Source organism: Cucurbita pepo, chromosome 12 (assembly GCF_057944985.1).
Source record: "Cucurbita pepo subsp. pepo isolate OVF chromosome 12, ASM5794498v1, whole genome shotgun sequence".
NCBI classification, from domain to species: Eukaryota; Viridiplantae; Streptophyta; class Magnoliopsida; order Cucurbitales; family Cucurbitaceae; genus Cucurbita; species Cucurbita pepo.
Window position 1 is genome coordinate 4,608,288 of NC_141809.1, and position 27,689 is coordinate 4,635,976.

The 27,689-nt window shown below is 35.6% G+C and overlaps 1 long non-coding RNA gene across 1 annotated transcript; it reads left to right on the forward strand.

Annotated features, from left to right (window-relative positions):
- The first annotated feature begins 1,812 nt into the window (after positions 1–1,812).
- On the forward strand, positions 1,813–2,716 carry LOC147789851 (uncharacterized). Its single transcript, XR_015423073.1, has 2 exons — positions 1,813–1,846; positions 2,563–2,716. It is a non-coding gene; the product is annotated as an uncharacterized LOC147789851 (long non-coding RNA).
- Positions 2,717–27,689: the final 24,973 nt, after the last annotated feature.

A 27,689-nucleotide genomic window follows, 5' to 3' on the forward strand; every position in this document is an offset into this window, starting at 1 on the left:
GCATCCATTTTAAATAGTTCATAATTATGAACTAACATGCTAATTTTTGTTTCTTGATTTGTTCCCTCATGAGTTACTTCAAGAGTTTTACAAATTTCATATGTGAAGAACACAAATACTGTATTAAATTCATCATTACTTAGGGCACAATAAAAACAGATTATACCACTATCATTAAAAGAACATTTTTTCATATCATGCTCATCAAATTCATCCTTCATTTTTAGCTCCTCAATATTATTAACCATTTTTATTAGAATATAAGGGCCTTTACTAACATTTAACCATAATTGATAATCAATTGATTGCAAATAAATTTTCATTCTAGCTTTCCAATACGTATAATTAGTTGTATCAAAATAACGAGGTCTAGAAGTTGATTGTCCTTCACAAAAACCGTTTTTAACACGTAGATTTGCCATAAGCTCTAAAAATAAAGTTTATATATAATAAAATCAATAAGAGCAACCTGCTCTGATACTAATTGTTGGATCGATATGGCAACCCTAGAGGGGTGAATAGGGTTTTAACAATATAATTATTAATTTTTTTTAATAACAATAAAACTTAATACATGCAATAAAACTTAACAATAATTTAGAATTTAAATAGGAAAAGGGTTAGAAAATATAACACTGTAGTTTTATAGTGGTTCGGTCAAACTCGACTTACTCTACTCCCTAAGCGCCTCTTGGAAATTTGAATAAACCTTTCTTGACTCTTTCTTCAGATCAAAGCCCAACCGCTACACCGCTCTTTTTACGAGTTCAAGAGCAAATTCAATCCTTTCCACAGCTCAGGATCAAGCTGATACAATTGTTTGAAACTTTATAGAAACACACCATACACCACAACTGTCTAAAGTAGTAGATTTACAATTTTCTCATACTACAATAGACATCTCTCTCACAATAAGATAAACAAAATTAAATTGAAAACTTTGGAGAGAGCAACAATGGAGGCTTTTTAAAAACAAAGTTTAGATGGAGGAAACTATGAAAGTTGTGTATTGTGAAATATTCTGTGTGTTTTAAAATAGGAAGAGTCGATGAGTTTAAATAGTGATGTAAAAATAGAAATTGATATGTATAAATTCATCTTCAAACTGCTGCCATGTAGAAAGGAGGAATGGACAGGTGGATTGAAGGGGAAAAGAAAGAAAGAGGGAAGTGTGAGGTGGTGCCGGTGGTTCTCGGATTAAAAACTAAGAACAGAAAAGAAGGAAAAACAGTAAACAGGGGAATGAGTTGAAATTGGTGACTTTCGAAATTCCTCATGGTTTGGAGATTTCCTTGTCGGGGGTGCAAGCTTGAGAAATTCCTTAGCATTCGAAGCTCAACGGATAAGCCATATTAGGCGTTTATTCGAAGGTAAGAAAACCCATTTGACCGAATCTTTAAATTCTGATATCTTGGTCTATACTGCATAATAAGTTATAAAATATGGCTTGTTAGAATTGTAATAAGGAGATATATAAAGTTGTAGTGGAAATCGGGACGAAATTCAGGCTGTAGGGGTGGAATATGGCTTCGGGACATAATCGGTATTAATAGAAAAGTTGGGAAAATTTCAGAAAACGCAAGGAAGAAGAAGGAGCGCGTGCACTACACGCAAGGCGCGTGAGGAGCTGGGACTGGCGTGCGACTAGGAGTTCTCCTGGCGCATGGGACAAACACACCGAGAATGTGAGGGCGCGTGAGACCTCATTTCGACTTCGGGTTTGTCCCGTTCGATTCGTTTTGACCTATACTTACCTTGAAAATAGTGACATATAGGTCTGATTGGAGGAAATTGTGTTGAAATACCCTATTGCGTACATTCAAGAGAGAAAGGGATTCGAAACCAGGTAAGTAGCATATCGTTCTTTAAGTTAGTTCTTAACTTGTTGACAACATGTGAGTATGTTGTTTACCTGATTAAAAGCTTAGTATGTTAAAATGAGTTTTGATGATGTTGAATGTTTATTGTATATCTTGATTGCTTGCTTGTGATGTAAGCATGATATAAATGATTACTAGAATGTTCTATGTGTTGAACATGATAAATGTATGAAAGCATGCAGTAAATGTGAGTATGCATGTTAATGGAAATGTTATGACTCTAGGATATGCTTATTGGTTGTTGAGCCATGGCTTATTTATATGAGTATGATAGTCTACAAATTCCCGCGGAGTTCCTAACCAATGCATTGTGTGCTAAGTCAGGGAGCATGAGTACTCCTGACCGTTGGTATATGAGATAAACAAGCCGCCAGAGGAATTAGTAGACGGGCCGTATTTCACTGAGAGCGAGCCTTACATACGAGTTCGAAAATTCTAGATAAGCATATCGAGAGAGAGTCAGTAACCTAAGATTGAGGTAGCTCCGATTCAGGGTAAGATGTTTTGAGGGTGAGATACCTCATTAATGAACAGATGACTCTGGTAAGAGAAACTAGGAGTCAATGGCGAATAAAACTTAAAAACACCTGGAAAGATTAGTTATGAACTCATGAAAAATAAGCTCACTACTTACTGGGTAATTTAATTACTCATCAAAATTATTTTTAACTTTTCTTTCCAGATTTAGTTGATGCAGGCCAACCGAGGACGAGGACGAGACCAGCAGGCTAGAGACTATTTGGGAATCCATGTCTGTGTCTGTTTTGTGTACTTATGCTTTCGTTGTCAAGAATTTACTTTGGTCGTTTTAAGTTTTAAATAGTACTGGTTTTAAATGTTTTTAGAAATAATTTGAAATTTATGATTGATTGTCGAGTTTATTATCGATGTCAGTGGTAGCTCCTGTGAATCGCATTGACGATGAGCAGGTGTTACACCAATAGTCGTAAAAATAAAGTTTAAAAACAACATAACTCTCGTATGAGTTATGAAAACACTCACTATGTAAGTAACCTTCCTATGAGTTAGATATACATTCAACCACAACAAAAATTGTGAAATCAAGGGATCTATAAATCGTTGAACACTGAATAACTCTCGTGCTCACATATGAGTAGTTGCCACAAGTAAAATCAGAACACAACAACACAATCCTTATACACACAGATAGATGATTGCCACCAAGTCATATCACAAAAAAATGGTACGGTTGGGATTTATGCTCTAAAGCTTCGTAATTAATTATTTAGTTTTTAACAATAATTTTTATTATTTTATTTATAATTAATTGTTATCCATGGTATGAAAATAAAAGGTTATTAATGTAATATTGAACCGTATGTGATATGTGGAAATCACTACAAGGAGAGTAAGACTCGGATTACATTTTTGATCAAATATCTCAAGGCAAGAACACTTGATTGAGATTCGAATCACTCCACAAGCAAGATCCATCATGTCTAGCTTGAATGATTCTTGTTGATCAAATATCTCAAACACTTGTTTGAGATTCGAATCACTCCACAAGCAAGATTGATCATGTCGAGCTTGAATGATTGTACATGCAACCTAAACTACATAAAATTGCAAAGAAACATAGCCATTGGCTAAAGAAAAGCATAAATGCTTCTTTTACTATATTTTCCAAGTCTACTTACAAATACAACATACATTGCTTTATATAGCCTCAAAATTAAACTATTAAAGACATTCCAAGAGTTGTAACATTCATACTTAATGGCCTTTATTAACCATATGTAATTGTAACCTAAAGTAAATTAAAATTCTTAAAATACATTAATGAAATACAATAACTCTAAATTACTCTAAATTGTAATTCACCCAAAATTTAAAACATGAATCTTCATTCTTCTTCAATGTGGCATGAATTGAAATATCTTTTGATAATTTCAATAATATTTTCTTCACATCTTCATTGAAGCATATTGTAAGATTGATGTAATGGAACAAAAAAAAAAAAAAAAAAAAAGGGGTCGTCGGCAAAACCGAAAACTCCAGCGAACGCTAGAGTTTTCGCTCGCACACGACCCACAAAGGGTGGCTGAAGGTTGGGATGCCACAGAACTTGACCCCGACCTTCAGCCACCCCAAAACGACCTGCAAAGAACAAAAACAGAGAAAAAACGAGAAGGAACAGAAAAGCCCGACGAAACTCCGGCGAAGCCTAACCATACGAAATCGACGTCAAAACCATACGAAACAGGAGTAGATTTAGACGAATCCTTTACGTTGAACATCGTTGGCAAAGAAGACGGAACGTCGGATTTCCGAACTTCTCCAGATCCGGGATTGTGAGGCCCTTACAAACCAAATCTATACCAAAAATGGGGTTAGGGGAAGAAGAGACTCGGGAACGGAGAAAAAAAGGAGGGAAAAAGGACGTTAAGACGACGTTAACGAGGAGAGAGAAAGGTCGCTGGAAAAACGCGCAGGCAATCGGGCGTAGAGGACGAAGTCCGACCCGAGGGCCGGATCCCGCAACCCGAACTGAACCCAGTCCCCTTAGGTCGGCCCAGTACCCGACGGTTCCCGCGGCCCAGGCGCTTCAGCCCAAAACTCATAAGCCCAGCCCGCCTGCATTTTTCCTTCAGCCGAACGGCTTGAAACCCGCGAGCGATCCGAAAACCCGCGCCTCGACCTGAGACCCCTACACACGCGTCGCTCTCGGATTGTGCCACGTGGCACGTCTACAGCGTGTCTCCCCTCGGCTCGGTGGCAGCTTCTCGGCTCCAGCGGCTTATTCGGCTCGGAAAACTTATTTCTAGCCCGTTTGTCATCGTTCCGACCCCTCCGGACTTAGTTTCGGCCCTGTTTAAGGTAAAATAGATCATTTTAAGGTCGTATTTCACAAATTCAAGATTGGAATTAATTATGTTTGTGAAATACTAACTAAAGTGACGAATGAACCAATAGGAATCAACCACCAACGGAAGCGTAGAACGTTCACGAGGAGCTAGGAGCTTACGTTATATTATAGGGAGTACTTCGGCTAAGGCCTACCAAGTAAGTGGCTCAACCGTCGTAGGTTACGCGTATTTTGTTGTATGCTGGCACGTGCCCGTAGATTTGCATGAGTCATTAAAATTGTATGCTAGTTTGATGTGCCTAAGTACGAACTCATGTGAACGTGAATGTATGTTATGTATGCTGCTTAGTTTGAAGTGATATGTTATGCATGTGACGATATGTGGTCCCTGAATGATTATTGCATGATTGTATGGAATATGTGAATGTGAACAGCATGAATTGTATGACATGAAACACGTAAACTGTCTGGAATCATAACCCCGATAGGAATGTGTATGAAATGTGAATTGAAAATGAGAATGACATGAAGCATGGAACGTGACAGGGGGGTTATGGTCATTAATGATAAATGTAGAAGTAGGGAGGACCTCATGCATTATGTGTGTTCATGCATCTGGGGGGATACCCCTATCCCATCACGAGGGTACGGACGCGTACATCCAACGGCAGGACAATGATCGTTATGCTTTGCATAGCGCTGCCGTGACGGTTCTAGTTTTAACGGGTCCCGGCATAAGGGGCTCCCAGAGTATGCCCACCGGATAAGGATAGTGGCCCAGCGGTTTGCGAACTAGCTGGTGAGCCCATACTCGCACATATGGGCTGTGTGTAGAGTATATGGTGCACGTCCACGATTACCTGTTAGGACTATACCATAGGGAAAACGAAACGAAACGAAACGATAGGTCCCATCATTTCATTGCATGTGATTGTCGCATAACCCCGATAGGGGGTCACTTACTGAGTATTCTAGAAATACTCAAGCCTCATGCTACTTTACTTTAGCAGATAAGGGCAAGGCACCCATGTGCCAACGATGGTGGCATCGTACACCTTGGGACTGTGGCACATGCTTAGGGTAGTTGTTTTTTTTTTTTTTTTTTTTTCATTTCGTAGTCTAGGTTGAATTCAGTTTGCATCATTAGTATAGGTTAGTATAGGTTGAAATGTATTTGCATAATAAACCATAGGGTAGAATAAAACATTCATTTCGGTTTTGTTCCTTTTCATTTATTTCAATAATGTTCTTTTCTTTTCCCCCTGTAATCATTTGCTCTTTCACGAGGTAATAAAAGGCGAGTGTGAGTCGCATTTATGAATAGGGCCCATTTAATGTATATTCCGCATTTCAAGGGATAGTAATGACCTTAGATTAAATAAGTAAAATTTTAGGGTCGTTACAACTGATGTCTCTTGGTTCATATCAGTATGTGGTTGACATACAAGAGAATCGTGTTCAAGTAATAACCTAAAGAGTTTATAGTATATGGATAAGGTTGGGTGCCTTATCCTGGTAACACTATTGATACGACTCACTTTGTAATCGTTACAAATGATTTGATCCAAATCGTTCATGTGGAGACATGTAAATGGGGGAAAGCAGATGAGTTGTTCCCTTAAGTACTGATTTCGGGATTTGAACAATGGGGCCCCACCCTCTCATTGGCCCAAGAGGGACTTGGTTTATGATTGGATCATAAATAAATTTTTCATTAGAGATTCAGTGGTACTTAAAGTGAAAGATGTAATTACAGAGGTAAAACGAACTTTTGACCCAGCTATAATTATGAACAACTCGTGAAGGATCGACTTGCTTGTAATGATTATATCAATAGACATAACTCGTCCTACAGTCATCAAATTGCAACTCTAAGTCTATACTGGAGTGACCTATAGTTAATGAATGGAAATTAATTAATTAAACGTTTAATTAATTAATTTTATATCATTGGAGCTTATAATCTGTAGATCCATAAGGTCCCCTTGCTAGCTCATAGTAATGCACAAAGATTCAATTTATTTGAAAGAAAATGGGAAGTGTTCAAATTAATATTTAATATATCATATTAAATAAATAGAGAAAATATATTTAAAACTTTTAAAAGTGTTCAAATTGAGTATTTCACCGTGTACCTTTCTTTTTGTTGGCTCAATCATAAAACTTCATGGTTAAACATGTTTTACTTGTAGTGATTTTATGTTTGGTGACCTCTTAAAGAATGTTTTGAGAGGCACGTGTGCGGGGACAAAATATGTTTGAAGGATTCATATTGGTCTGTGGAGATAGTTTTCACTCGAGTAACGATGAGTGGGTAACGTGACCATGCTGCAAGAGATAACGGGACCATCAATTACCAAATCCTAATTTGAATCCTTGATATGGGCATTATCGTATCAAACTTCCATACTAATTTTTAAGTCTCCGTACATTATTAAACAATTTTTAACAATTTTTAGATGGTTAATCTTTACTTATGTGGGAGAGCTACGCTAGGGAGTCGTATTCTGGCTAAAACACTTTCGTATTCTGGCTAAAACACTTCTAAAACATTATGATCGTGGTTTTTTTGCATGTATGTAACGGCCCAGATCCACCGCTAGCAGATATTGTCTTCTTTGGGCTTTTTCTTTCGGGCTTCGTCTCAAGGCTTTAAAATGCATCTACTAGGGAAATGTTTCCACACCCTTATAAAGGTTGTTTCGTTCTCCTCCCCAACCAATGTGGGACTCTCACAATCCACCCCCCCCTTCGGTCCAGCGTCCTCGCTGGCACTCTTTCCTTTCTCCAATTGATGTGGGACCCTCACCAAATCCACCCCCTTAGGGGCCAGCGTTCTTACTGCCACACCGTCTCGTGTCTACCTCACTTTCGGGAACAGCCTCTTCGTTGGCACATAGTCTGGTGCCTGGCTCTGATACCATTTGTAATAGTCCAGATCTACTGCTGGCAGATATAATTGTGAGAGTCCCACATGGTTGGAGAGGAGAACGAAACACTCTTTATAAGGGTGTAGAAACTTTCCCATAGCAGACGCGTTTTAAAGCCTTGAGGAGAAGTCCGAAACAGAAAGCCCAAAAAGAACAATATCTGCTAGGGGTGGATCTAGGCGGTTATAATGTAACACCATAACAATGTTGTTCACCACAAATTCACTTTAAATCTCTAGGAATCAAACTCTTATATCGTCATCTTTCGACTTGTAAGGAAGAAAAAAGCTTGGCCCATTTTGCATTTCATTGGTTACATGCACAGTCCAGTGCTCAAATGCATCTGCAAAGTAAGTTTTTTTTTATAACCCAATCTAAAACCTGTTAAATCAATCTCACGAATTTGTGAAAGAGATGTCGAGAGTGGAGAGACAAAAAACACTGAGTTTATCTAAAAGAACACTGAGTTTATTTTTCTTTTTTCTCTACTCTGACTTACAATACAAAGAAATAATGTATTTATATATACTTTTAACCTTTAACTAACAAATATAACCTTTAACGTTTATTCAATAAAACTCTCTCATAAACTTAAATGCTATATTCAACGAATCCACCTGTGCCATTTTCATTTTCTCGAGCTCAGTCGTGGCGTCTACAATTTCCTCTCCTTGTCCTCGAGCAACAAACTAAGATATCCTTTTCTGACGAAACTTCATTTGGAGCTTCTCGAAAACAGCCCATTTGAGACAGCAACTCCTTCTCTCGTTTTCAGCCACGCTTGACTCAGCCAAAGATGTCACAGCTTCTTTTAGTTTAGTCAATTTCCTTCGCAAGTCCACAACGACATTTTTCACTTCCACTTTTGCCTCCTCCATTTCGGCTTTATCACGAGTGATTATCTCAATCGTGTGTCGTAAACTCACTGCCTCCTGTTGGACTCGATTCAGATTCACGCCAAGTGAGTCTCTTTGTTGAGTTAGCATCTCTACATCTTTCTCCTCCCTCACTAACTTTTCCACTAAGCCGTCAATGTCTATTAATAAGTCATTCTCTTTCTCCACACCTTCTTCAATTTTCTTCACAAGTTCAAAAATTACCTTCCCATTCTCTTCCTTCTCCTGTTCAAGATAGAAAGAATTCTCACTCAGCTCAGCCACTTCCTTCTCTAATCTTTCAATCTCCATTTCTAAATCTTTCTTTTCTTTCTCAATCTCTATTTTCTCCTTCGAAAGGTGCTCGTTCAGCGATTTCAACGTCTACAACTGAGACTTCTCCATAGATTTATCCATAGCAGTTTTGGGTTGTTGCTCTGAATCTCTGTTCTCCTGCTCATGATCCTGTAATTTATTTGGCTCATTCGCTGATCGCATGGGCTTCTTCTTCACCATTGTTTTGGGATTTTGAAGGGATTGGACTTACATTTGCATCATATTTTTTTCATGTTCAACCTGCATTTCTACCATTCTTTCTTCCCATTCCATCTTTTCTTCTTCCATTCTCATCCTCTTTCTTCTTTCTTCCTCAAATTCCCTTTCCCACCATTGAAGCTCTCTCTCTTCGAGCTCAAGCTCTCTATTATACAGTTGTTCATCCTTCTTCGATTTTCTCGTCTCCGATATCGTGATTTCGCCAAATCCGCTGCGTATCCCCTCATTTCCAATGGCTTCCACCGCCTCACGACCGTCGCCATCATCTTTCGCGCCGCTGTGTTCTTTTGCTCAGATCTTCATTTTGAGCCATCAAGAGAATACCTTCGTTTGTTGCGTCATCCAAGGCTAGGTTGATCGTTTCTTCCACTTTTTTATCGACTCGACAATCTCGTGCAAAATGCGCCATTCTACCACAATTGTAACATATGTCAGAGTTACAATCATTCACGTAGTGACCATATTTGTGACACTTGGAGCACTAAATGTTTGAATAAATTGATCGGCCGCCTCTTCCTCGATTGCGTCTTCTTCCACGCCAATTTGCTTGGCTCGACTGTACCTTCTCCTTATAGTATCCTTTATGACCGCTGCCTTGACTACCTCGACCATTTCCGCGACTTCCACGACCACAACCTCTACCTTGTAAATTTTGAGAGTAGAGTACCTTTTCATCTTTGATTGACACCTTGGTTTGAAGTGTTTGATCGAGTGTTTCCTTCTTCTTCTTATGTTGCTCGTGTGCCTCGAGAGAACCGGTGAGCTCATCGACCGTGAACGTTGCTAGATCCTTTGACTCTTCTATTGTACATACAACATTCTCAAAGTTGTTGGTTAATGACCTCAAGAACTTTTCCACAACCCGCATCTCGGGAAACATTTATGCGTTTCAATTGAGTTGGTTTACCACGGTCTGTACACGCTTGATGTAGTCAGATACACTTTCTCACTCCTTCATCTTCATGCTCTCCAACTCGCCACGAAGGGTTTGGTGACGCACTTACTTGACTTGGTCGGTTCCTTTGAACACTTTTCCTATAGTGTCCCATGCTTCTTTTGAAGTAGTTGCACTGACAATCTTTTCAAAGACCGACTCGTCAACGGCTCGGAACAGCATGTATAATGCCGCCTTATCCTTTGCTCACAATTCTTTTAACGCCTTGTTTTGTGTCGTCGTATAACTCGTGGTATCTTTTGGTTCTTCGAAACCTTCTTCGACCACCTCCCATGCATCTTGAGACCGAGAAAAGCTTTCATTTGAATGCTCCAATTCTCGTAGTTTGTATTCGTTAATCGCGGTAGCGGCATTTGACCCATCATATTCGCCATTGGCTCTGATACCAAGTTGTTAAAGAAAACTCGCTCTGATACCAATTTGTTAAATCAATCTCATGAATTCATGAAAGAGATGTCAAGAGTGGAGAGACAAAAAACACTGAGTTTATCTGAAAAAGCCATTCTTCAATTACTTCTATGTTTTTTTTTTCTCTGCTCTTCTCTGCAAGAGAAAGTAATGATGTATTTATAGGTATTACTAATTATTTTTTCTCTGCTCTTCTCTCGAAGAGAAAGTAATGATGTATTTATAGGTATTACTAATTATAGCCATAGGACTGCCCCGATTTCCTTACCCATAAAACCACTCTCTTCTCAAATTAACTAACAAATAACATTTAAGGTTTATTCAATAAAACCATGCAATATTTGAGATTCATGATCATTGATCATTGCCGTTTCAAAACTAGACTTCTTTTTAATTTTTTTCTGTAAAAGAGTTAAAAGTAAACTATTTAGAAGCTTCGGTGATTCTTTTCGTGGCAAGATTCGAAGGTTTTGAACGTCGGTCTCGTGGTTTTTATCTTTACAGAGTTTTCACTGATTTTTCCCTCTCTCTCGTTTTCTCTGTATTTTCTTCTTTGCAAGTTGCTGAAGTGTGGGTGGAGTTTGGGGATGGGCATGGTGACTCGTGGGAGTAGGGAGAAGCCTCAGGGCGTGTTGGAACGAAAACTCCAACACTCACTGGAGTTTTGGGGTTTCGTCGGAGACCTTGAGCAAATTTTTTTTTTTTTTTTCGTTATAATATTAAGTGTGTTTGTGATGGTGTTAATATAACACATGCGGAAGCAATTTGGATCTTAGGCACTTTTAGAACATCAATTATAGTAAATAACTAGCATGTTCATAAGTATTAAAACTTAATGAGTTTGAATACTAACTTTTTGTAGTTCAAATTCTTTTTTCCTCACGAACCGGTTTCGAACCACCACTAGTGTCTTCTCCATTATCCTCCGGCCTTAGAACGGGATTGTGGAATCCGGTGAGTGACTAAACTTAGGAGAGATTGTGTATATATGAAGAGAGTGTTTGTGAGAGGTTTTTCTCAAGGTTTTTCCCCAAGAAGAAGACCTTCCATGTACCATGATCACTCTATTTAAATGTTTGCATGTTCATGCAAATTTGAGATCACCAATTTTTGACACTCAAAATTCCACTCAAATGTTTGGGATTATGTGACAAGCATGCATGTTTGAGTTAACCAAATTTTGACACTCAAAATTCCACTCAAATTTGTGGGGTTTATTTGGCAACCATGCAACTTTGGTTAAACCAAAATTTGACACCTCAAAATTCCACTAACATGGATTTTTCAAATGAAGTCAACATTTTGATATTTTCCATTTTAATTCAACAAAATTTGAATAATTAATTTCAAATTAAAGTAATATTAAATGGTTAATTAAACTATTTAATTAATATTTAATATTAATTTAAAAGCGAATCTCAATCAATTCCGACACATATTTGATTAACATATTTAAATCTTATTTAAATATCTCAAATTCTCTCTTTTTGTTTAATTCGTAAATAAAACAAAAATGCCGTTAAATATATCGTATATATGTAGCACATATTCCCTAATTTGAATTTGAACACTTGAACTATATATCATTTTGACTATATACTTGAACTTGATCCACTCTTATGTCACTACACATAGTTCAAGTAATCATACTATAGCATGTTGTATACATAGAATATGTTTTTGTTTACAAACTATGAGTTTTAGGATATAAAACCCAACACATAATGCATGAGGTCCCCAACATTTCTACTTTTATCATTAATGAATATAACCCCGCTATCATCTTTCATGCTTAACATGTCATTTCTCATTTTTAAGTCTACGTATCAGACATAATCCTAACGGGGTTACATTCATTTCATTTATCGTGATATCATGTCATTCATAACATGCTGTATACATACAATTTAGAAAACATAACATGATAAGGCAACCCTAATCCTCAATCCAACGATCCAAGCTTTTGTTGGAGCAAGAATCCTTGAATCAAAGAAATTAACATCTCCTTATACAAAATTTGGATCAACCAAGAGATAAGGTTGAATTAGATTACCTCTTACGATCAAAGATCTAAAGCAAGATTTGAAAACCTTGTTCTAATTTGATTGACTCCACAATCAAACTTGATTGAATGGCTCGGGTGCAATTCTATCACAAGAATTGCTTGAAACTTAGAAATGACAAATATGATACTCGGATTTCTAAGGGAAACGTCTCAATTTGAGATTTGAATTACATTCATCTATGAATCTATTTTTACATAACATGTTGTGGGTATTTATAGTCTCCCAACAAAAGACGTTTGTGGCTGGAATTTATTCCCGATCCCTTTTAATCTCCACAAAAGACGAAGTCAAATTGACCATTTGACTCCTACATATTTTATGAAATTAAGAATAATACTTTTCAACAAATGTTGATGTGTTTGAGTGACTAATGCAACAAGTTTGAAATCAATTGAGGAAATCAATTGAGCTCTCCCGGCGTAGATTCGAATTTTGTTGTTGACATTTTTTAATCTTCATGACATTTTTTGAAGGACTACCTTCTTTTCAATAATGTTTTGATTAAATCTGCGTGCTTCACTTACAAAAATATTAGAAGGAATAGGAAGCAAATCAAGTGTATTAAATCCATAAACTACTTCCTTAAAGAATAAGTCAGCAGCATGCTTTGCATCATCGGTTTGGTTGTGATCTAGATTTAGTTTCTTTGCGTTTAAAACTTTTGCTACAAAATTTATGTATATCATGCTTCATCTTCGGCCAACAGAAGTGTTTATGCAACATCTTATAAACTTTATTAATCCTAAGATGTCCCATTAAGGCACCACCATATGTTTGTCTCAAAAACAAATATTTTAGAGAGCATTTAGGAATACAAATCAAACTTTTCTTAATTAAAAATTTATGAAACACATAATAATCATCCACGGCTTTTTTTTTGCAAGACAAGATACATAAATAGTTTTGAAGTCTTGGTCATCTTTATATGATTTTGTAATAGGCTCAAATACAAGAATTTTTGCAGTAAGAGAAGTAAAGAGATCGTACCTTTTAGATAACACATGAGCTACCATATTATCCTTACCTTGCTTATATTTGATGACATACAAAAATGTTTCAATAAATTACACCCACTTTGCATGTCTATGGTTGTTTGCTAAGAATCACGGTGTTCCAAATGAACCTATTACACGATCCCAACCCACCCACGGTGTTCCAAATGAACCTATTACACGATCCCAACCCACCCACTTTGCATGTCTAGGTTCAGTTTGCTAAGAATCACGGTGCCCACGGTGTTCCAAATGAACCTATTACACGATCCCAACCCACCCACTTTGCATGTCTAGGTTCAGTTTGCTAAGAATCACGGTGTTCCAAAAGTTTAAAATGTCAACAACAGGATTTGAACTTACACGAGTGAAGCCCAATAAATTTCAAATTTGTCTCTTTAATCACTCAAACATATCAACATTTGTTGAAAGATTTTATTGTTTTTTTTTTCGTTTTCATTTTGCAATGGTCAAATGGTCAAAATTGACTTTGTCTTTTGTGGATATTAAAAGGGATCGGGATTGAATCCCAGCCACAAACGTCTTTTGTCGGGAGACTATAAATACCCACAATATGTTATGTAAAAATCATATTGGTGAATGAATGAAATTGAGATCTCGAATTGAGACGTTTTCCTTAGAAATTCGAGCATCAATTTTGCCATTTCTAAGTTTGAAGCAATTCTTGTGGGAGAATTGCATCCGAGCCCTTCAATCAAGCCTTGATCAAGTTAGATTGTGGAGTGACTAAATTTAGAACAAGGTTCTAAATCTTGCTTCTAGATTTTCGATCGTAAGAGGTAATCTAATTCTAGCATTATCTCTTGGTTGATCCAAATTTCGTATAAGAAGGTGTTAATTACTTTGATTCAAGGGTTCTTGCTAAAACAAAAGCTTAGATCGTTGAGCCGAGGATTAGGGTTGCCTTATCAATTAGGTATCAGAGCATAGGTTTACATCTTTGTGGCCGACTCTACAATTGATTTTATCTTTCATTTCTGTATTGTTTATCATTTCTTTAAATCTGTCCATTTATTTTCTTGTTGTCATTTCTCCCATTATTCATCAACTTTTCACTTGGTTCTCATTTTCTTCCTAAAGATCACGTTTAGATCTTTTAAAAAAAAAAAATCTTATCATGTGTTCTTACGATTGTATTATAAACGATCTTTATCATTTTTTTAGATCATTTGCATGTTTATTTGAAGATCAAATAAACTTCGATTCACATATTTTTCTTAATCCATCTAAATCTAGAACCATTGTGTTTGATATATTATTTTTTTCTCATAACTTACGCTTGAAGATAACTTATAAATTTCCTGAATTCTGTAAAAAGGAGAGTTAGATCGTTCTTAAAATCTTCACCTCCTTTCTTTTTGGAATTTTCCTTTTCAGTGTGCAATTCTATCCAAAAAATCTTGGTGTCTGTTATTTGTTTGTTCACGTCTTGTTTTATTTTGTTGTTATTTCATAATTAACTTATCTTGATTGCCTTGAATAACTTGCTACTATCAGAATTGCTTTACCGATATATTAGCCTTCCTTGATCATAATTTAGTCACTTTCCCAAACAGCCTACCTTTGTGTGTATAAATACGAGTGTCCCTGAGTGTAAAATCAGTGAGTTGAGAGTTTGAGGTCCTAAACATATTCCACTATGGTTTGTACAATTATGAACCAAGACGGAGGAAATGGAGGGGAGATCAATGAAGCTAGGTGGACAGAAGCATAGGTCGGAACAATACTCGTTTGAATCAAGTTATTAGTACATTGACAGACCAAATGGAACGAATTGAAATAGCCTTAGGTAATCTTCAAGGTTGGGAAGTACTCTTGAATGAAGGAGTTGAAAATGAAGAAGATGACAATATCACCCTTTTAGCGGGACATAGTCCTAGGGGAGGGAGAGATGTCGGTCGAGGGAGAGGAAGAGTCAAAAGAAGGGGTAGAGAAAATTTAGCACAAAAAAGAATTGAGGAATAACTCTATACTTTACAACAGGGATCCAAAAGTGTTGAAGAATATTACAAAGAAATGGAGACCCTTATGAATAGAGCATGTATTGATGAAGATGAGGAAGATACAATGGCTAGATTCCTTGGTGGGCTAAACCGACAACTTGCTCATCAAGTGGATAGGCAAGCGTATTTTGATATGCAAGAATTGTTACACCTTGCTGTCAAGATCGAAGGGCAACTAGCTTGGGAGAAGGAGAACTCCAAGAGGTATGGCATTAGGAGCATTGCTTAGGGCTATTATTTCTAAGAATATTAAGTCTTGGAATGAATGTTTTCCATTTGTTGAGTTTGCATATAATAGAGCAATTGATAGTACAACTCATTGTTCTCCTCTTGAAGTTGTTTGAGGTGAAGGAGAGAATTGAGAACCAAAATTTCAAAGTTGCTTTAACTATTAAGGCGGAAGGAAATATGTAAATAGAATTCGAACCTACGCACATAAAGCTCAATTGATTTTGAACTGATCACATTAGCCACTCAAGCACATCAACATTTGCTAGAAAAAACTATTTTTAATTTCATAAATTATGTAAAAGTCAAATGGTCAATTTGACTTATTCTTTTGTGGAGATTAAAGGGGGATCGAGAATAATTCTCGTCCACAAACGTCTTTTGTCGGGATACTATAAATATCCACAATATGTTATGTAAAATTCAGATTCTGGGATGAATGTAATTCAGATCTCAAACTGAGTGTTTTCCTTAGAAATCCAAGCATCATATTTGTCATTTCTAAGTTTCAAGCAATTCTTGTGGTAGAATTGCACCCGAGCCATTCAATCAAGCCTTGATCAAGTTCGATTGTGGAGTGACTCAATTTAGAACAAGGTTTCCAAATCTTCCTTCTAGAGCTTCGATCATAAGAGGTAATCTAATTCTAGCCTCATCTCTTGGTTGATCCAAATTTCGTATAAGGAGGTGTTAATTACTTTGATTCAAGGGTTATTGCTTCAACAGAAGCTTGGATCGTTGGGCTGAGGATTAGGGTTACCTTATCATATGCTTAGGACCTCACACACTCAACTCACTAATTTTACACTTAGGAACACTCATGTTTAACACACAAAGGTAGGCTATTTGGGAAAATGACTAATTTCTTATCAAGGTAGGTAATATGGATAAAGCAATTCTGATAGTAGCAAGCTATTCAAATCAATCAAGATAAGTTAATTATGAAATAACAACAAAATAAAATAAGAAGTGAACAAACAAATAAGAGACACAAAGATATTTTGGGATAGAATTGCACACTAAAAAAAAAAAGAATTCCAAAGAGAATGGTTGTGAAGATCTGAGAACGTTCTAACTTTCCTTTTTACAGAATTTGGAAAAATTTAGAAGTTATCTTCGGTTTAAATGATGAAAAAAAAAATATTGAACACAACAATTTCAAATTTATATGCTTTAGGTAAAAATGAGAATTGAAATTTATTTGATCCTCGAATAAAGGTTCAAATGGTTTTTAATAGGACAATATAAACAAAGTGGAAAGATAATGAAGAACGGTGGAAATGGCAGCAAGAAAATAAATGGACAGATTTAAAGAAACGATAAATAATAGCGGAAATTAAAGATAAAATCAATTCTAGAGTCGGCCACAAAGATGCAACCTACGCTCTTATACCAAACTGATAAGGTAACCCTAATCCTCAGCCCAACAATCCAAGCTTTTGTTTGAGCAAGAACCCTTGAATCAAAGTAATTAATACTTCCTTATACGAAATTTGGATCAACCAAGAGATAAGGCTAGAATTTGATTACCTCTTACGATCAAAGATCTAGAAGTAAGATTTGGAAACCTTGTTCTAAATTGAGTCACTCCACAATCGAACTTGATCAAGGCTTGATTGAATGGCTCGGGTGCAATTCTACCACAAGAATTGCTTGATACTTAGAAATGAAAAATATGATGCTCGGATTTCTAAGGGAAATGCTCAATTTGAGATCTTAATTACATTCTTCCACGAATCTGAATTTTACATAACATATTGTTGATATTTATAGTCTTCCGACAAAAGACGTTTGTGGACGAGAATTATTCCCGATCCCCTTTAATCTCCACAAATGATATGAACCAAAAGACATCAATCATACAATATACTTCAATGAAGATGTGAAGAAAATATTATCAAAATTATCAAAACATGTTTCAATTCATGCCACATTGAAGAAGAATGAAGTTTGATTGTTATAAATTTTGGGTGGGTTACAATTTAGAGTAATTTAGAGTTATTGTATTTTAAGACTTTTTATTTCCTTTAGGTTACATTTACATAATGGTTAATTATGGTCATTAAGCATGAATGTTATAACTCTTGTAATGCCTTTAATAATTTCATTTTTTAGGCTATATAAAGCAATGTATGTTGTATTTGTAGGGAGACTTGTAAAATATAGTAAAATGAGCCTTTGTGCTTTCTTTAGCCAATGGCTAAGTTTATTTGCAATTCTATGTAGTTTATGTTGCATGTAGAATCATTCAAGCTCGACATGATCAATCTTGTTTGTGGAGTGATTCGAATCTCAATCAAGTGTTCTTGCATTGAGATATTTGATCAACAGGAATCATTTAAGCTCGACATGATCAATCTTGCTTCTTGAGTGATTCGAATCTCAATCAAGTGTTCTTGCATTGAGATATTTGATCAACAAGAATCATTCAAGCTAGACATAATCAATCTTGCTTGTGGTGTGATTCAAATCTCAAACAATGTTCTTGCCTTGAGATATTCGATCAACAAGGTAATCCGAATCTTATTCCTCTTGTATTGATTCCTTATCTTATCATTTGGTATCAGAGCTTCAGGCTCAAGATTGGATATATGTTTCCTTTGCATTTATTTTCAATTTGTTTTTATCTTTATAGTTTTTAATCGACCCAAAATAAAAAAATCAAATCTGGGCTCTACTAAAAAATTTGAGAGGTGAGAATGAGAGCTTCATTTGTGTACATGAGTGCAAACAGAGTGGCCTAAAATTCCTTGAGTGTATACACGTGAGAGAGTGTTGTGAGGTCCTTTGTATTTCCATAACTTATTTTTTGCAGCAAAGTTTCACAAATAGATTCGATGACGAATCTTCTTGAAGAAGTGGAGAATGATATGAACCAAAAAACATCAATCATACAATATTCTTAAATGAAGATGTGAAGTAAAGGTTATCAAAATTATCAAAAGATGTTTCAATTCATGCCACATTGAAAAAGAATGAAGTTTGATTGTTATAAATTTTTGGTGGGTTACAATTTAAAGTAATTTAAAGTTATTGTATTTTAAGACTTTATTTACTTTAGGTTACATTTACGTAATGGCTAATTATGACCATTAAGTATGAATGTTACAACTCTTGGAATGCCTTTAATAGTTTCATTTCTTAGGGTATATAGCCATGTATGTTGTATTTGTAGGGAGACTTGTAAAATCTAGTAAAAGGAGCATTTGTGCTTTCTTTAGCCAATGACTAAGTTTATTTGCAATTCTATGTAGTTTTAGGTTGCATGTAGAATCATTCAAGCTCAACATGATCAATCTTGCTTGTGGAGTGATTCGAATCTCAATCAAGTGTTCTTGCGTTGAGATATTTGATCAACAAGAATCATTCAAGCTAGACATGATCAATCTTGCTTGTGGAGTGATTTAAATCTCAAACAATGTTCTTGCCTTGAGATATTCGATCAACAAGGTACTCCGAATCTTATTCCCCTGCAGACAAGACTGATTTATAGCTTTACCTAATATTGAGGAGTTGTTGCACATTGCAATTAAGATCGAGAGGCAAATCCAACGAAGGTCTCAACGGTATTCTTCTAAAAACTTTCCCAATAATACTTCTACATGGAAAAAGGATAGTAAGAACATTGATTATAAGCATAAAAATCAAGAGATTAATGAGAAGCCTCAAGCTAAATTTGAGAAAGGGGAGAGTTCTAGAATAGGGAAAGAAAAAGTAGAAAAGTCTAATGTTTGAAATAGAGATTTAAAGTGTTGGAGATGTCAAGGGATAGGACACTATAGGAGAGATTGCCCAAATGCAAGAATTAAGACCATCAAGGAGGGAGAAATTGTTACGGATGACGAGGCACATGACGACATAAATGAGGAAACTAATGAGAGTGAGGAGTTTAGTGAAGAGGACCCTACACATATATCTTTGGTTACTTGACGAGCTCTAAACACCCACATTAAGGAAGACAGCCTAGACCAACGGGAGAACTTATTTCAAACTCGGTGTCTTGTTCAATCTGTACCTTGTAGTGCTGTCATTGATAGCGGTAGTTGCACCAATGTTGTGAGTAATTTAAAGGCACAACTACATCCACGACCCTACAAGCTTTAATGGTTGAATGATCATGGGGACGTACGGGTAATGGTTGAATGATCATGGGGAAGTACGGGTAACTCAACAAGCTCTTTTTTCTTTTACTATTGGAAAATATGTTGATGACTGATAAGAATCAAGGTGTTCCAAACGTTCCAACTGGACCTATTACACGATCCAAGGTGAAGAAGATTCAACAAACATTAAAATGTCATCAACAGGGTTTGATCTAATAGATTTTAAGTTTATTTCTTTAGCCACTCAAACATATCAACATTTGTTGAAAAATTTTATTGTTTTTTTTTTTTTTTTTCATTTTGCAATGGTCAATTGGTCAAAATTGACTTCGTCGTTTGTGGAGATTAAAGGGGATCAGGATTGAATCCCGTCCACAAACGTCTTTTGTCGGGAGACTATAAATACCCACCATATGTTATGTAAAATTCAGATTCGTGGATGAATGTAATTCATATCTCAAATTGAGATGTTTCCCTTAGAAATCCGAGCATCATATTTGTCATTTCTAAGTTTCAAGCAATTCTTGTGGTAGAATTGCACCCGAGCTATTCAATCAAGCCTTGATCAAGTTAGATTGTGGAGTGACTCAATTTAGAACAAGGTTTCCAAATCTTGCTTCTAGATCTTCGATCGTAAGTGCTAATCTAATTCTAGCCTTATCTCTTGGTTGATCCAAATTTCGTATAAGGAGGTGTTAATTACTTTGATTCAAAGGTTCTTGCTTCAACAAAAGATTGGATCGTTGGGCTGAGGATTAGGGTTGCCTTATATCAATTTGGTATCAGAGTATAGGTTTACATCTTTGTGGCCGACTCTAGAATTGATTTTATCTTTGATTTCTGCTCTTGTTTATCTTTTCTTTAAATTTGTCCATTTATTTTCTTGTTGTCATTTCCGCCATTATTCATCAACTTTTCACTTTGTTCTCATTTTCTTCCTAAAGATCACGTTGAGATCTTGAAAAAAAAAATCTTATCATATTTGTTCTTACGATTGTGATTATAAACGATATTTATCATTTTTTTTAGATCATTTGCATGTTTATTTGAAGATCAAATAAACTTTGATTCACATCTTTTTCTTCATCCATCTAAATCTAGAACCGTTGTGTTTGATATTTTTTTTTCTCATAATCTACGCTTGAAGATAACTTCGAAATTTCTCGAATTCTGTAAAAAGGAGAGTTAGATCGTTCTTAAAATCTTCACGTCCTTTCTTTTGGGAATTTTTTTTTTCAATGTGCAATTATATTAAAAAATATCTTCGTGTCCCTTATCTTTTTTGTTCACGTCTTGCTTTATTTTGTTGTTATTTCATAATAAACTTATCTTGATTGCCTTGAATAGCTCGCTACTATTAGAATTTCTTTACCGATATATTAGCCTACCTTGATCATAATTTAGTCACTTTCCCAAATAGCCTACCTTTGTGTGTATAAACATAAGTGTCCCTGAGTGTAAAATCAGTGAGTTGAGTGTGTGAGGTCCTAAACATATTCCACTACTGTTTGTACAATCATGAACCAAGATGGAGGACATGGAGGGGAGATCAATGAAGCTAGGTGGAGAGAAGCACAGGTCGGAACAATTACTCGTTTGAATCAAGTTATTAGTACATTGACAGACCGAATGGAGCGAATTGAAATAGCCTTAGGTAATCTTCAAGGGAGGGAAGTACTCTTGAATGAAGGAGTTGAAAATGAAGAAGATGACAATGTCACCCTTTTAGCGGGACATAGTCCTAGGGGAGGGAGAGATGTCGGTCGAGGGAGAGGAAGAGTCAGAAGAAGGGGTAGAGAAATTTTAGCATAAAAAAGAATTTAGAGGGAGTACTAGTATGAGAGAGAAAAAGAAAAAGGAGTTGGGGGAGTAAAGCTAAAAATTCCAACTTTCTATGAGAGCAAAATTGAGCATGTCTTCGATTGCAACAATTTTAGTGAAGAAAGAAAGTTGAAGCTTGCTGTGGCTGAATTTTGTGATTATGCCGTTATATGGTGGACATCTTTGAAATCAGAGTGGATGAGAAATTATGAAGAACCAATTGAAACATGGGAGGAATTGAAGACATTAATGAGAAAAAGGTACATTCCTAAGCATTATTCTCGAGTACTCAAGCAAAAACTCTATACTTTACAACAGGGATCCAAAAGTGTTGAAGAATATTACAAAGAAATGGAGACCTTATGAATAGAGCATGTATTGATGAAGATGAGGAAGATACAATGGCTAGATTTCTTGGTGGGTTAAACCGAAAACTTGCTCATCAAGTGGATAGGCAAGCGTACTTTGATATGCAAAAATTGTTACACCTTGCTGTCAAAATCGAAGGGCAACTAGCTTGGGAGAAGGATAACTCCAAGAGGTATGATATTTCAAAGTCTATTACTTTCAACACTTGGAAAAAGAATGCAAATATTGAAAAGATAGATTTCAAAGTTGGAGGCAAGTATGATCTTGACAAAAAGAACAAAGCTGAGGCCTCCAAGGGTAAAGAGAAAGCGGAGGAATATAAGGAGATTCGAAAAATAAATAGAGACATCAAATGTTGGAAATGTCAAGGAATTGGTCATCTTAGTCGTGATTGTCCTAACAAGAGAGTCATGATTATCAAGAATGGACAAGTTGTCACAAATAGTGAGGAAAGTGACCATGATGAGCTAGTTGAAGAGGAAATCCAGGAGAATGAGGAGGAACTAGAAGATGGGAGTCATTTGTACTTGTAACCAGAAGACTTCTTAAAACTCAAGTTACTGAGAATGATGTTGATGATCAAATAGACAACCTATTTCACACAAGGTGTTTGGTCAAGGGGACTCCTTGTAATCTTGTAATTGATAGTGGAAGCTGCACCAATGTCGTAAGTACAATGCTGATCAAAAGGTTGCTAATTCCAACCCAACACCATCCGAAACCTTACAAGCTTCAATGGCTCAATGACAGTGGAACAATGAAGGTAACTTATCAAGCTTTAATATCTTTTAATTTAGGAAAATATAAAGATGAAGTTCTTTGTGATGTTTTACCAATGCATGCTGGAGGCATATTGCTTGGCCGACCATGGCAATTTGACAGGAGGGTATGTATGATGGCTATTTGAATCAGTATTCTTTTGTCAAAGATGGTAGAAAAATCACTCTTGTACCTTTGAGTTCTGCAAATGTATTTTCTGATCAATTAAAGTTGGAACAAAAAAAGAAAGAGTTTGAGGAAAAAGAGGTGAGTGAAAAAATAGAGAAAAGTCAACAAGAAAACGATAGTGAAAAAAAGAATGAAATTGGAAAAAAAGGAAAGAATGTGAGTTGTTTGGCTAGAGTTGGAGAGGTTAGAAGGGCAATGTTCTCACAAAAAACCATCTTTGTACTTGTGTACAAGGAAGGATGTTTGGTCTCTAACGATAATAATTTGTCTTTGCCTAGTATGTTTCAATCTCTTTTGGAGTATGAATTAATATTTAAAATACCTAACTATCTAACAAGACACCTTATAAGAAATCAAAGATTTTATGAACACAAAGTGATAGATTATGAAAGTTTTATGCATGCAAATAAATGCTATGACTCATACGGATTAGGGTATACTTGTTAAGAATTTTTACTTAGTTGTACTAGAAGACTTAACAAAGAACTCTTAGAATAAGGACCCGAGTTATACCAAGATTAAAACACTTTCAAGGACGAAAGTTTATTTTAGAGGGATATAATGTAATAGCCCAAAAATAAATAAAGAAATAAAGAAATAAAAATAATTAAAAAAAATATATAGTTAAAATAATAAAATAATAAATAAATAAAAAAAAAATTAAAAGAAGAAAAACATTTGGTAACGGATCCCTCCTCCTTCCTTCAATCTCTCACCACTCCTTCCCTAAAAATAAATCTCGCAACAAATCACGAATATCTTTTCTGTAAAAACAATGCAGATTTACCCAGAATTCTTCCTTCCTACAGAAACAAATAGAAAAAGAAAACAAAAGGTTTAAGCAGACTAGCTACGCCGGAGGAGATATGTCATTTGAAGAGGTCAGTATATTAAATCTTCCTTTTATTTTATTAAATAATATTAATTTGGTTACAATTATTTAGTTTTATATTAGAGATTAAATGAAAAGAATTCTATATGAGTTTAGGAAATCAAAACCAATTATATTTTAGATCTACTTTGTTGCAATGATTTAGATCTACTGAATTGTTGCAATGATTTAGGTTGTACTTTTATATGAATTATAGGAAAAGAATATAAGAAAATAAGAAAAAAAATGAGATAGAGATAGAAATACAGAACCCTGTTAACTGAAAAGAAAAATAATAATAAAAATAAAAAGGGAAGATTTGGAAGTAAGAATAGATTAACGAAATTGAATAATACCTTCTTAAAAATAATTAGAGAAGAAGAGGAAAGATTGAGGAAAGATTTGTTGAACAGGATTTAACAGTAAAACAGGAAATATCAAAGTGCAGTGAGCTCCTTTAAATTTTGTCTAATCGAAAATATCAGAATTTTACGATGGCCAATCTAAATTAGAGAAATAATTTTATAGAGTTCAAACTTGAAACTGATGTCATGAACTCATATAGGTTGACTCGGATTTCAAAGGACGGAATCGAACTTTCATTAAAGATATATTTGTGACAACGACTTAAGCTAGCCAGGTAAGTGACCTTACTATCGGCATGGTTATTTTTATGTTGACACGTGCCCTGTGGTTCTGCACGTGTCATGTATATTGATATGTGTGAATTGTCTGTGGATCGATATGCTTCCAATATGTTATGTTATGTTATATAATATGTGGATTGTATGATAATAATTATGGTACGATGTGCTCTAGGAGATGTTTGAGATAGGATACGAGAAGGATGCACAAAACAAAATGTAACGATAGGAGTAAGATAGGTTCATGAAATGTTAAGGTTAGGTTACATACCGGAGTGCTATGGATAGGAGAGATTGATGAAAGAATACGATTAGGTTATGGGTAGAGAGGGATAGGTTTGTGATAGATTGATAAAACGATGGCGTTAGGATACGTTCTGGTGATGATATGACTAAGGTACGTCACGTAATGATATGTCTGTGATAGGTATAAGAACGTTAAGGCTATGGTAAGTTAGAGAACGATATGACTATGAAGTGTTTACGTTATGACTTGGTTATGATATGATACATTGTATGCTAGATTATTGTGCTTAAGTACGAAATCATGTGAACGTGAATGTATGTTATTTATGCTGCTTAGTTGATGTGATATGAATGCATGTGACGATGTGTTGCCCTTGTACGATTATGGCTTGTTGTATGAGTATTGGAATGTAACTGAATGAATTGTATGACATGAAATACGGTAAATTGCATGATACATAACCCCGCTAGGAATATGTATGATATGTAACGAAATGAGAATGAGAATGACATGTAAGCATGAAAACGTGACACGGGGTTATGTTCATTAAATGATGACTGTAGGACTAGTGGGACCTCATGCATATTGTGTGATCATGCATTTGGGGGGATACCCCTATCCCATCACGAGGGTACGGACGCGTACATCCAAATGGCAGGACAACGATCGTTATGCCCTGCATAGCACTGCCGTGACGGTTTTAGTTTTAACAGGTCCCGGTGGGCTCCCAGAGCATGCCCACCGGCTAGGGACAGTGGCCCAGCGGTGTGCGAACTAGTTGGTGAGCCCATACTCGCACGTATGGGCTGCGTGTAGAGTATATGGTACACGTCCACGATTACCTATTAGGATTATACCGTAGGGAAAACGAAACGAAACGAAACGAAATGAAACGAAACGAAACGAAACGAAAGATAGGTCCCATCATTTCATTGCATGTGATTGTTGCATTTAACCCCAATAGTGGGGTCACTTACTGTGTATTTCTTTAAATACTCAGGTCATGTGCTACTACATTTTTCAGGTTAAGGCAAGGCATTCCTGTACGGCTGACGACGGCATCGCAACTCGAGATCATGGCACATGCATAGGATAGTGGTATTTATTTTCTTAGACTTAGGATAGAATAGGATGTTTTAAACTTAAACGCTTATTTATTTTATTTCGGGTCTTTTGTTATGTCGTTTTAAAGATGTTTTCGAAACACGTAAGTCCATGGCTGTGTTTTTAAGTTAAAGGTTATGTTTTATGGAATTTAAATGAAGTCTTCCACATTCAACGTTTATGGTATGTATACAGTAGCGACCTTAAATTAAGTAGAAAATTTCGGGTCGTTACAGTTGGTATCAGAGCCAGGTTATAGATCTTGTAGACTAGCCTACGATGTAGGCTTGGCATGTTCCATGGTCCCACCGTTGATGCCCCGTCTCCGTCAGGTATGTCTTGCTTAAGATAAAAAAAAAAAAAAAAAAAAAATGTCGTTGATTGTGTATGTTGTTATTGCTTGGTCATTATAAAATATAATTCATAATTGAACTTTTACACCATTGATTGTATTATAATTTACTGCATTATTGTTGCATTAATTCTACATTGATATTAAATGTAGAATATGTTATGTTTTACCTTGCAATGGAATGTGAATGTAAATTGTTGTATTGATGATGTTTTGACTTACTGAGGTTGTTATTGTGAATGAGTAGCTATAGTTTTAGTAAGCTACTAAATGTTAGTGTATGCGTGAAAATGATTTTGCTAAGCAAGATCATATGTTTTAGTTAGACGTCTTGAACATAGATAAACTACACAGTCTTATACAAAAGAGTAAGTAGTTTTAGATGAAATAAATTACCTAAGAAGCTTGATAGATGTCAATATCCTATAATATACTATAGATATTAAAAGTGGTAGTGTCTGAAAGAGAATTTTATAACTTTGAAGTATGTAAAGATGAAATTAAAGTATCAGTAAGAAATTTTTTTTTTTTGAGTTAAGACCATAAAAGTTTAAAACATGTATACTTAAATTGATTGGTGAATAACATAAGTGCCGTTAATGGAAGATGAGCTTTGGAAGTACTGAGATGTAGAAAACTTTCCTGCCTTAATACGAGCTGAAAATTAAAAATAAAAAATAAAAATAATAATAATACAACCAATTAGAGAAGTTGTGAGGTGATTTAAAAGTATCGAACCATAGTTTGGACGAGACATTACGATCATGGTCAAAATTTTAGAGGTATATGGAGAGGGACTATAAGATGAACTTGGGTGGGGGACACACAAGGATTAGAGTGGGACATTGTCTCTAAATCAACTAGAAGTTTTGTGGTAATCCTCCTTAAGGTATACGAATGCACTCAGGAAGCTCAACGTAAACAAATTGTTATAGAAAATTACCAATCAATTTTTCCTAGCAATATCAACATGGTTAAAAGGTATTACTATAGTTAAAGTTTCAAAACTGTCATTTTAAGTTTGATTTTCAAGTATCCCAAGTTTTATGGCATGTGAGGATATCCACCATGCTTATATAATACCAATTTTTATAAGAGAATTTTGTTAAGCCCATTCTTCATAGTACAAGGCATTGAAAGGGTTGTGATGTCTTTCCGTTATGGTTATAGGAGAATTAGTTTTGGGCTGTACTAGATAAGGTATACCAAGAGAGAAGCCTATTTGACAATGTTTCCAATGAAAGTTACCAAATCCTCAAACTCTAGCTTGACCACAAACCAAATACAGGAAGTCGTTCGTAGATCTATGTGATTTACCAGTGCATCAATTTGCATTGGGTTAGGGTGGAGTTTTTAACTAGTTTCATGTCATGATTTTCACTTAAAAAAAAAAAAAAAAAAAAAAAAAAAAAAAAAAAAAAAAAAAAAACTAGAATTGGGGTAGTTAGCCGAAAGAGACTAAATATTACAAATTTCTTGATTTTGTATGG